Below are 12,092 nucleotides of genomic sequence, written 5' to 3'. Positions count from 1 at the left end.
TAGTCTTGAATTCTGGCCCTCTTCTATTCATTAAGATGATCTGCCTGAATCCTTCATCTACCTCATTGACTGTCATGCATAGGCATCAATTACTATCAAAGTTCAGTGATAAATATCTTAGAAAGCTGAGGAGGGAAAGTCATTGAGGGCTCGGGCAGTCAAGAAAGACTTCATGAAGGAAGTGGTAACTAAGCTGGACTATAAAAAAGTTAGAACTTAGGGAAGGGGATGGAGAACTGGAATGTACTTGTGTGTAAGATGCATGAAAAGAGGGACAAAAGGTGAGTACAAAGTTAAATCCTGAATGGATGAAAAGCCTAAATGGGAAAAGCCAAATTTTTGGACATTAGGAAGAAAATATAGGAGACTATTTTATCAGAACTGGGGAGAATTTATTTTAGTGACATAGAAAACTCAAGCCACAAAGGAAAATATTCAGAGGTTTGACTTCACTAAATTTAAAAGAAAGCACAAAAAAAACCTCTGTTTATCTAAAAATGCAGAAAACAAAGTCAAAGTGCAAGCTGAAGATAGGAAGAATATTTGCAATGCATAAAATAGAGGATAAATATCCAAAATTCATTAAATAAAATCTCCCACAAATCAACAAGACAAACAACTCAATGGAAAAATATGTATAAATCATATGAACATTCCATTGACAGAAAGGAAACACAATAGCCAATAGATAATGAAAAGATGCTATACCTCAAACGTTTTATCTGGGGAATGAAAACTAAAACAATCATGATATATCATTTCATAAATATCACATTGGCATAAATTTTTAAATGTGACAATTCCAACGGGTTGGTAAGGATGTTGAAAACTGGCACCTTTACGTACTGATTATAGAAGAGGGACTTGGTATAAAAGCTGTGGAGAATATGGCTTATGTTAAGTTGTTAAAATGTATAACAACAACAGCATGAAGGACTAAGGAAGAAGTGGAGGCTTACTGTTCCAAGGTTCTTATGTTATACGTGAAGGGGTATAATATTATTTGAAGATAGACTGTGGTAAGTTAAAGGTGCATGTTTTAAGCCCAGAGCAACCACTAACAAAACAGAACAAGGATGTATAATTAAGGAACCAAAGAATGAACTTATTTACAAAACAGAAGTAGAGTCACAGATGTAGAAAGCAAACTTATGGTTACCAGGGTATAAGGTGGGGGAGGGATGAATTGGGAGACTGGGATTGACATATACACACTACTCTATATAAAATAGATAGCTAATAAGAACCTACTGTATAGCACAGGGAACTCTACTCAATACTCTGTAATGGCCTATATGGGAAAAGAATCTAAAAAAGGAGTGGATATATGTATATGTATAACTGATTCACTTTGTTCTACGCCTGAGGCTAATACAACATTGTAAATCAACTATACTCCAATAAAAGTTAAAAAAAAAAAAGCTAAAGTGGAGCTAGAATGAAATAATGTTCTTTTAATCCAGAATGAGGCAGGAAAAAGGGACTAAGGAAAGATGGGCTGCATAGAAAATAAAAAGCTAGATAGTATATTTAAACATAACACTGTTGATAACCAAATGACCTAAAAACACAATTAAAAGTGAAGATTGTAAAACTGGATTTAAAAAGAAGATCCAGTTATAGTGACTTTATAAGAAACACATAAATAAAAAGACACAGAGAGGTTTAATGAAAAGAACTAAAAATACATTTAAAGTATATTTAATACAATGAATAATCATGAGAGAGCTAGAGTAGCTGTGCAATATCAGAAAAAATAGTCTTCATAACAAGGAAGATTTGCATGTGTAAGGAAGAAAATTTCATGATGAAAGGGTTAATGCATCAACAAAACATAACAATCCTAAATGTGTAAGCACAACAACATAGTTTCAAAATGCATAAAGCAAAATCTGGCATTACTGAAAGGAGAAATAGATAAACCTATAATTATGATTGGATATTTCAAAACATTACTCTAAAATTTGATTTAATAATTGCCACAGAAAAACAGTAATGATGTAGAAGACTTGAATAGCACCATTAATCAGCTCAAGCTAATTGATGTTTGTAGAAGACAGCACTCAGTAAGAGCAGAAAACAATCCTTTCACATGGGATATTCAAGACGGACCACATACTGAGCCATAAAACAATTTTCAGTAAATTATGAAGATTGAACTCACACAGAGTATGTCCTGTGACCACAACAGAAGTAAATTAGAAACCAATAACAGGAAGGTATCTTGGAAATCCATGAAACTTGGAATTAAATAACATACTTCTAAATAATTAACAGATCCAAAAGGAAATCACAAGGGAAAATAGTTTTAACTGAATGAAAATGAAACAAAACTTCGAAATTGTGGCCTGCAGCTGAAGCAGTGATTGTGGGAAATATATATATAATTTATAAGAATTATATCACAGTGTTAACCTTCTGGCCCAGGGGATTAGATTACAGGGCAATTACAATGTATGCCTTGAAACTTCCCATAGTTTTCAGTTTTCCACAAAGACCTTTCATTATCTTAACATTCAGAGAAAATGATATTAATTTAAAAAACTGAGATTCGAAGATATTTGTAACTTTCCCAGTCTCAAACAGCTGATCAAGGAGTGGGTCATTTCAGATTTGAATCCAACGGTGTCTCAGTTAGAAAACCCACGTCCTTATCACTATGTTGTGCTGTTTCCCTGTAATAATCTCTGGGCAAACCCTTGTCTTAGTTAAGCACACCCATAGTACACAGTTCTTTTGGTCTTGGAGCACTCCAATATGTTATCTCTTGTCCATCCACAATGAGCGGGGCAAGTGAAAGGAAACTGAGAGTAAAACTCTTCTGTCTTAGGACTAGTATTCATGTTCCACATCTTCTGGACATTTGTGAATGTTTTAATACTTCTGGATGTGTGAGCCTCAACTGATACTTACCAATAAAACCCATCCAAATTAACATGCCTGTATTAGAAGAGTTCAGAGTGTGGATATATGAACTTCACTGAATCTTTCAGTAGAAACCACTTTGCTGTGATGGCAGAGACCAAGAGGAAAGATCTACCAAGTTGATTTGAGGAGGTCCTTGGAGTTGTCCTCGTTCTCACTCTTCGTATAACCTGGTTATTCAACTATTTACTGGATTTAGTAAGATACTCTGGTAACTTTTCCTATTTGCTTAAGTTGGTTTTTGTTACTCCAGATCAAAAGAACCCAATATTCCTAATTAAGCTCACCCAGATATTTAATAGCTGTTGGGGATTTAAATACAGACTGGTTGAACTCCAGGACAAGCAACTGTTTATATTCATGTTCAAATGGAGTAGATGATAACTGCTGTCCAACAATAAATTGTAATCTAGGCACACTTGTTTTGAAAAATAAAATCGACATTTGTGTAACTTTTCCCTTCTTCATGTTTGATTGATTTAAATGCTTTCTTTTTCCTAGATCACATTTAGCTAATTTTTAATGAAAAAAAAAAAAAAAGAAAGAAACATGTTACTTATGCAGGAATGTTTCCTTCTCTCCTTCTCCACTCCCCAAATGCACATTTCCTGGTTCAAAAATCTTTCTGGAGTTTTCTTGACAAGATTTCCAGTTTTCAGAACTTTTCTACTAAGATCAAAGTACAGATAACAGGACAAGAAGGCAATGTGCTGGTTCCTCCCTCCTCCCTCATAAGGAACGGAGTTGGTTCTCACACCCAAATAGTTCTGCGGTGTGGTGTTCGGAGGTGACTGACAACAGTGGACTTTTTTATACATTCCAGAATCTCATGTTACTCTGGAAATTCAAACAGCAGATCCCAGCTCGCCTGCAAACATCTGCTGTTCATTGATAGCACTGCCAGTCTCTTATTTCAGCTCTTCACTCGGTTGTGAAAGCACCTGTGTAGCTGCCTTCCTGAAGTTGTTTATTCTGAAATGGCATGCTAGAAGCCTAGGCCAAATAGAGTAAGTTTGCTGAAAGCTACAAGTTAATTTGATGGTTTTCCTGCTCCTGAATAAACTTTCTGATGCCTTCACTTTCTCAGTCTGAAGCATGTCGGTTCATTACATTTGGGAAAATACATATTAATGTGTTCAGTAAGTAACTTGGGAAGAAACGTGTTTATCTCATTCCCCCAAAAGCTGATGGGCATGCATTTCCTAATATGAATAATTTAATTAGAGGAGGGTGATTATGATCATACAGCTTGGATTGCTGGATTGCATTTGTCACAGGTACTTTTGCAGTGCTTCCTGGAGAAGTGATTATTTTTAGTACATCCATACCCTTTGCCTTATTCAATTAGTAGCTCCTTGAATTATTGATTTCATAGTTTAATTTGCAGTGGTGTCATCAGGGCCAGCTTCATGGGCATGCCACCTGTGCAGTTACTTAGAAGGGCCCCATGCTGCTTTAATACCCTGCAGTTGCTGTTTTGAAATTCCTAATACACTTTGAAATTCTTAATACACTTTGAACTCTGATTTTCATTTTGCATTGGGCCCCACAGATAGGTATCCTGTCCTGGGTGTCATCAAGCTGCAGGGACATGGGGGTGGGCTAGTCAGAGTCGAGTAATGAAGTGAGCACAGAGCTTGGTAACTGGGTAGCTGTATGACCTGCAGCAAGTTTGATCCTTGGTTTTCTCAATAGGAAACAAATAAATAAAATAACTACCCCTACTTGCTCCCAAATTCTTGTGACACTTAAAATGAAATGATGCTTGTGAAGATACAGTGTAAGCTTTCGTGAATAATATGTATATATTAGTATTATCCATTCATTTACTTTTTCTTAGACCTGAAGTCAAGCTATGACCTTGGAACAAGTTGATTAACATTTAAGTCCCAGGTGGCTGGGAAACACCTGTTATAGGGCACATTATTTCTTCCCAGCATACCTGCTAGAAATTTTCCCTTACTAAAAGCTTTTAATATGTATATTCTTTAGTACTTGGGCCATGCAATGAATTATCGTTTTAGTTCAATTCTACTCCTTGGCCGTACAGTACACCACGTGACATCCTAAAAAACTATTAGATGCCAGACTGCAACTGAATAAGAATCTTAAGAGGAACTCAGGATCTTGCATTTGTTTTATGTTGCTTGGTTTTGTTTTAGGTGGAAAGAACATCAGCTTTGGTATCAGAAAGACTTGGCTCTGCCCATTTTGCTGTGAAAATAAGTGAGAACTTTCAGAATTGTTGTGAGGCTGCAAAATCACTCTTTAAAGTGACTAGTTCCATAGATCCTCAAAATGTGGCAACTATTATTGTTTATTTTTATCTTTTATTGTGTACTCTTGTTTCATGAATGGTGTGTGTGTGTGTTTGTGTGTGTGTGTATCCACAACTGGATTGTAAAGTCTTTGAGGTCATAAACTGTGGTTTGCTTTTCTTTTTAATCCCCTACAGCTTCTAGTATAGTGCTGAGCATTTAACAAATACGTTCATAAAAACTATTTTTTGATTGATTTTTTTTGACAGAACTGAAATTAAAAATCAACTCAGCTTTGTCAAATGCATTTATAAACACCAAAATTGCATTCTGGCAGACTAACCACATATTTCAATAAGATCCTAAGAGCATTTGTTCATCTGTGTCCAGGCTACAGAGACATTTTTTAATAATCAGTCTGTGAAGCCCATCAGTTTAGAAATTCCATATGGAGAACTGATAAATTTGTCCTGAGTCATTCCAGGCTATCCTGGACTTCAAGAAGCAAGCTGTGCATCAGTTTTGAGGATGGTGCCTGTATATCATTTCTGAAAGGACTAATGCATATGCCATGTTTTACAAACTGGAGATACTGAGGGAGTATGGTAGAAAGTGTCAGGAGAGTGTCTGAGCACAGAGAACAGGACTGTGACACAGCTGGGGAACCAGAAGTCATTCAATAGTATCAGAATAACAAGGAATGTGGCTGGGGAGTGACGATGTCTAATGGTCAACACTGAACCTTACCTTTCTGGAAATCCCAAAGAAGAATGGTTTGGCCTTAGTTAAGGTTCACTGGATTTGGGGAGGAGAGTAAGGGGAAAGGATGAAAATATACAAGTGTTTTGTGCACTAAGCCTGGACTTATCTTAGAAGTAGAGCAGAACTGAACCTATAGATGGGAGGCCAGTGGCCTCAGTGGTAGTGCACGCGATGTGTTCTTCAAGAGATGAAGAACAAGGGAGGTCAGGCAGAGGGGCTGGACTCCGTCCCCACTGAGCTTACTGCACTACTGGATGAGCTCCCCTGCTGTAATCTCCACTGAGATGGGAAGCAGGCAGAAGTCAGGGCAGACTGGAGGCTCATAGGCATGTTTTATGTCATTTTTAAAATAGTACACACAGTGTTTGTGCCAGATAGATCCTAGGGTAGCCTCATGATTTCTATCCCCTAATATTCATGTCCTGTGTACTCTCTTCCCCTTGAGTGTGAGCATGAATTGTGATTTGCTTCTAGCCAGTAGAACATGCCAAAGTGACAAGGGATTTTGCAGATGTATTTAAGGATCCAAATCAGTTGGTTTTTATTTCAATAGAGTGATTTATTCTGATCTATCCTGGGTGGGTCTGGAGTGAAAGCCCTTAAAAGAGAAACTGGGTCCTTCCCTAGGTGAAAGGCTGTCCTCATGGGTTTGACAAAGTAAGTGATCATGTTGGAGAAGCCCATGTGGCAAAGAGGTGGTCAACCTTGAAGACCTGAGGCAAGCTTCCAGCCAAAGCCAGTAAAAATCTGGCTTATACAGTTGCAAGGAAATGGATCTGAGTGAACAGATTTTTCCCCAGTTAATCTTGCACCTGAGAATTCAGCCCTGCTGACGTCTCTCCTGAAGCCTTATGAGACTCTGAGCAGAAGACCCAAATAAGACATGCTCAGACTCCTGACTCACCACCACCATGACATAATATGTGTGTGTTGTTTTAAGATACTAAATTTGTGGTAGTTTGTTATGCAAAGACAGAATACTAATGCAGTGTTTTAAATAGCAATGCAATCAGGCAGGAATCACTCCAGGTCTTTGTTTTTATTTTATTTTACTTTATTTTTTTCTAGCTTTATTGAGGTATAATTGACCAAGTAAAATTGTATATATTTAGAGGTGTACAACATGATGATTTGATATACATGTACATTGTGAAATGATTACCACAATCAAGCTAATTATCAGCTTATCCATCAACTCTCATAGTTACCTTTGTGTGTGTGTGTGTGTGTGTGTGTGTGTGTGTGTGTGTGATTAGAACACTTAAGATTTACTCTCTTAGGACATTTCAAGTATACAATACAGTACTATTAACTATAGTCATTGTACTGTATATTACATCCCCCAAACCTATTCATCTTAGAAGTGATCGTTTGTACCCTTTGGCCAACAGCTCCCCATTTTCCCTGCTCTCTGCCCCCTGGAAACCACAGTTCTGCTTTCAGTTTTATGAGTTCAACTATTTTAGATTCCACATATAAGTGAGATCATGTGTTATTTGTTTTTGTCTGGCTTATTTCACTTAGCACAATATCCTCCAGGTTCAACCATATTGTCACAAAGTGACATATATATTACATTTTCTATATCCATTCATCCATTGTTAGACATTTATGTTGTTTCTGTGTCTTGGCTATTGTAAATAATGATGCAATGAACATGGGGGTACAGATATATATACCCAGAAGTGGGACTGCTGGGTCATATTGTATTTCTAGTTTTAATTTTTTGAGGAACCTCTATACTGTTTTCCATAATGGCTGTACCAATTTACATTCCCACCAACAATGTACAAGGATTTCCTTTTCTCTATAAATTAGCCAATACTTCTTGTCTCTTATCTTTTTGTTAATAGCCGTACTAACAGGTGTGAAGTAATATCTCATTGTGGTTTTGATTTTTATTTACCTGATTAGTGATATTGAGCACCTTTTCATATACAAATTGGCCATTGGTATGTCTTCTTTGGAAAAATGTCTATTCGGGTCTTTTGCTCATTTTTAAATTGAGGTGGTTTTTTTTTTTGCTGGATTTCTATGAGTTCCTTATGTATCTTGGATACTAATGCCTTATCAAATATATAGTCTGCAAATATTTTCTCCCATTCTGTAGATTATCTTTTCATTTTGTTCATTATTTTCTTTGTTGTGCATGAACTTTTTAGTTTAATGTAGCTCTACTGTTTATTTTTACTTTGTTTCCTATGTTTTTGGTGTCATATCCAAAAAGTTGTTGCCAAGACCAATGTAAAGGTGCTTTTTCCCTATGTTTTCTTCTAGGAGTTTTATGGTTTTGGGTCTCATATGTAAGTCGTTGATCGATTTTCAAGTTAATTTTTGTGTATGGTGTGAAATAAAGGTCAAATTTCATTCTTTTGAATGTGGATATCTAGTTTTCCCAACACTATTTATGGATAAGACTATCCTTTCTCTATGTTATATTCTTGGTGCCCTTGCCAAATATTAGTTGACCATATATGGGTGGATTTATTTCTGGCATCTCTATTCTGTTCCGTTGGTTTTTGTTTCTGTTTTTATGCCAGTACTATACTGTTTTGATTACTATAGTTTTGTAATATAGTTTGAAATCAGGCAGTATAATGCCACCCCCTCAAGATTGCTTAGTCTATTTAGGGTATTTTATGGTTCCATATGAATTTTAGAATGGTTTTTTTCTACTTTTGTTAAAAGTACCATTGGAATTTTGATAGGGATTGTATTGAATCTGTAGATTGCTTTCAGTAGTGTGGACATTTTAGCAATATTAATTATTCCAATTTATATACACAAGATATCATTCCATTTATTTGTATCTTTTTAAATTTATTTCATCAAAATCATAGTTTTCAGTGTACAGATTGTTTATCAACTTGGTTAAATTTATTCCTATTTTATTCTTTTTGAAACTATTGTAAATGGGATTGTTTTAATACAAGGACCTTGGGAGCTTCAGCCTTTCTCCTGCTGATATTTACATGCCTGATAGGCATGTACATTTGCAAACTCTTAGTTGAAGCCTTTGGATGGCTACAGGGGTTTACTGTTGTGTCTTTCAGACATTAGAATTGTTCTCCCTCATATTGCATATTCCATGACTCAGACTTTTTAATCTTTGAGATTTCCTCTGCAGAGGTAATGGGAAGTCAGACCGAGAAGAAAGCAAAGGTTGAGTTTGTATTTCCAATCATTAGCTATAAGGCACCCAAGTAATTTTGACTTGTGTGTCTTAGGTATGCATGGAGTTTGGGGAGGCAGAGAGTTGTGTGAAGGCGTATAGTTGCAAAAGATCAAAGCAAAAGTGGTCCAGTGCTCAGGCAAGCAAAGCAGCCTGAATTTTCAGGGAATCCAAATCAGAGGTCAAGGAATGAAGGTTCCAAAATCTTGGCAGACAATAAATAAAACCTAGACATCTGTCATCTGAACTCCTTGTTCAATTCAATTTAGAAGAAAGGTCTATCTTTACCTGGAATGTCTTTCCACCAGAACATTGGTGGTCCCAAGCATGAGACTGCTTGAGCCAGAGCTCTGATACGTGTTTGTTCCTGGCTGAGCAGGTCTGCTAACAGCTCATATTTAAACATATTTTCAGCTTAAGGAAGTTGCCTCCCTTTTCCTGCTTACAAGGCTCAGGAAAATTACCTTTGTCAAGTAAATCATAGAATAACTGGGTCTGATATGGACACAAACACACAGAGTCACTGTGAAAGGGATGACCGCATGAGTGAATGTCTTCCTACTTACTGGAATTCAATGAGGCTGATTTCCATTAGTACCTTATTACCACATAATAATTTATCATTTTCTGAATCCAACAACACATAAAAAGGATCATACACCATGATCAAGTTGGATTCATTCCAGGGTCACAAAGATGGTTCTACATATGCAAGTCAATCAACATCAACAAAAGAAAATACAAAAACCAAATGATCATATCAATAGATGCAGAAAAAAACATTTGATAAAATTCAACATCTATTCATGATAAAAACTCTTGCCAAAGTGGGTACAGAGGGAACATATCTCAACAGAATAAAAGCCATTTATGACAAACCCACGGCCAATATAATACTAAATGGTGAAAAGCTGAAACCCTTCCTGCTAAATTCTGGAACAAGACAAGGATGCCCACTCTCACCACTTCTATTTAACATAGTATTGGAAATCTTGGCCATAGCAATCAGACAAGATAAAGAAATAAAAGGTATACAAATCAGAAGTGAAGAGGTAAAATTGTCATTATATGCAGATGACATAATACTATATATAAAAAACCCTGAAGACTCCACACAAAACTATTAGAACTGATAAATGAATTCAGCAAGGTAGCAGGATGCAAGATTAATATAGAAGAACATGTTGCATTTCTTAACAGTGAAATATCAGAAAGAGAAAGTAAAAAAAAGTCCCATTTAAAATCACATCAAAAAAAAAAAAAACCTAGGAATAAACCTAATCAAGGAGGTGTAAGACTTATACACCAAGAACCATAAATCATTGAAAAGGAAACTGAAGATGATTCAAATAAATAGAAATATATCCCATGCTCTTGGATTGGAAGAATTAATATAGTTAAAATGGCTATATTACCCAAAGAAATCTGCAGATTTAATGTGATCCCTATCAAATTATCCATGACATTTTTCACAGAGCCAGAACAAATAATCCTAAGATTTATATGGAACCACAAAGGACCCAGAATTGCCGAAGCAATCCTGAGGAAAAAGAACAAAGCCAGAAGCATAACCCTTCCAGACTTCAGACAATACTACAAAGCTACAGTAATCAAAACAGCATGACATTGGCACAAGAAATGACATATGGATCAATGGAACAGAATAGAGAATATAGAAACAAACCCACACATGGCCAATTAATCTTCAACAAAGGAGGCAAGAATATACAATGGAGAAAAGACAGTCTCTTCAGCAAGTGGTGTTGGGAAAGCTAGAGAGCTACATGTTAATCAATGAAGTTGGACTACTTCCTCACATGATACACAAAAATAAACTCAAAATGGCTTAAAGACTTAAATATAAGACTTGACATTGTAAAACTCCTAGAAGAGAACATAGGCAAAACATTCTCTGACATAAATTGTAGCAATATTTTCTTAGGTCAGTCTCCCAAGGCAAAAGAAATAAAAGCAAAAATAAACAAATGGGACTTAAACTCAAAAGCTTTTGTATAGCAAAGGAAACCAGAAACAAAGTGAAAAGGAAGCTTATGGAATGGGAGAAAATATTTGCAAACAACGTGACTGACAAGGGATTAATTTCCAAAATATACAAACAGTTCATACAACTTAGTATCAAAAAAACAAACAACCAATCAAGAAATGGGCAGGGGCTTCCCTGGTGGTGCAGTGGTTGAGAGTCCGCCTGCCGATGCAGGGGACACGGGTTCGTGCCCCGGTCCGGGAAGATCCCACATGCCATGGAGAGGCTGGGCCCGTGAGCCATGGCCGCTGAGCCTGTGCATCCGGAGCCTGTGCTCCGCAACGGGAGAGGCCACAACAGTGAGAGGCCCACGTACCACAAAAAAAAAAAAAAAAAAAAAAAAAAGGGCAGAAAACCTAAATAGACGTTTCTCCAGAGGTGACATACAGATGTCAACAGGCACATGGAAGGATGCTCAGCATCACTAATTATTAGGGAAAGGCAAATCAAAACCACAGTGAAGCACCACCTCACACCAGTCAGAATGGCCAACATCAAAAAGTCTACAAATAATAAATGCTGGAGAGGGTGTGGAGAAAAGGGAACCCTCCTACACTGTTGACAGGAATGTAAATTGGTGCAGCCACTCTGGAAAACAGTATGGAGGTTCCTTAAAAAACTAAAAATAGAGTTACCATATGATCCAGCAATCCCATTCCTGGGCATATATCTGGAAAAGATGAAAACTCTGATTTGAAAAGGTAATGCACCCCAGTGTTCATAGCAGCACTTGGCTATTTACAATAGCCAAGACATGGCAGCAGCCTAAGTGTTCATCAACAGAGGAATGGATAAAGAAAATGTGGTACATGTATAAAATGGAATATTAACCATAAAAAAGAATGAAATAATGCTATTTGTAGCAATATGGATGGACCTAGAGATTATCATACTAAATATGTAAGTCAGACAGAGATAGATAAATATTATA

The sequence above is a fragment of the Hyperoodon ampullatus genome (genome assembly GCF_949752795.1).
Source record: "Hyperoodon ampullatus genome assembly, chromosome: 1".
NCBI classification, from domain to species: domain Eukaryota; kingdom Metazoa; phylum Chordata; class Mammalia; order Artiodactyla; family Ziphiidae; genus Hyperoodon; species Hyperoodon ampullatus.
This window is presented reverse-complemented; position numbering follows the sequence as displayed.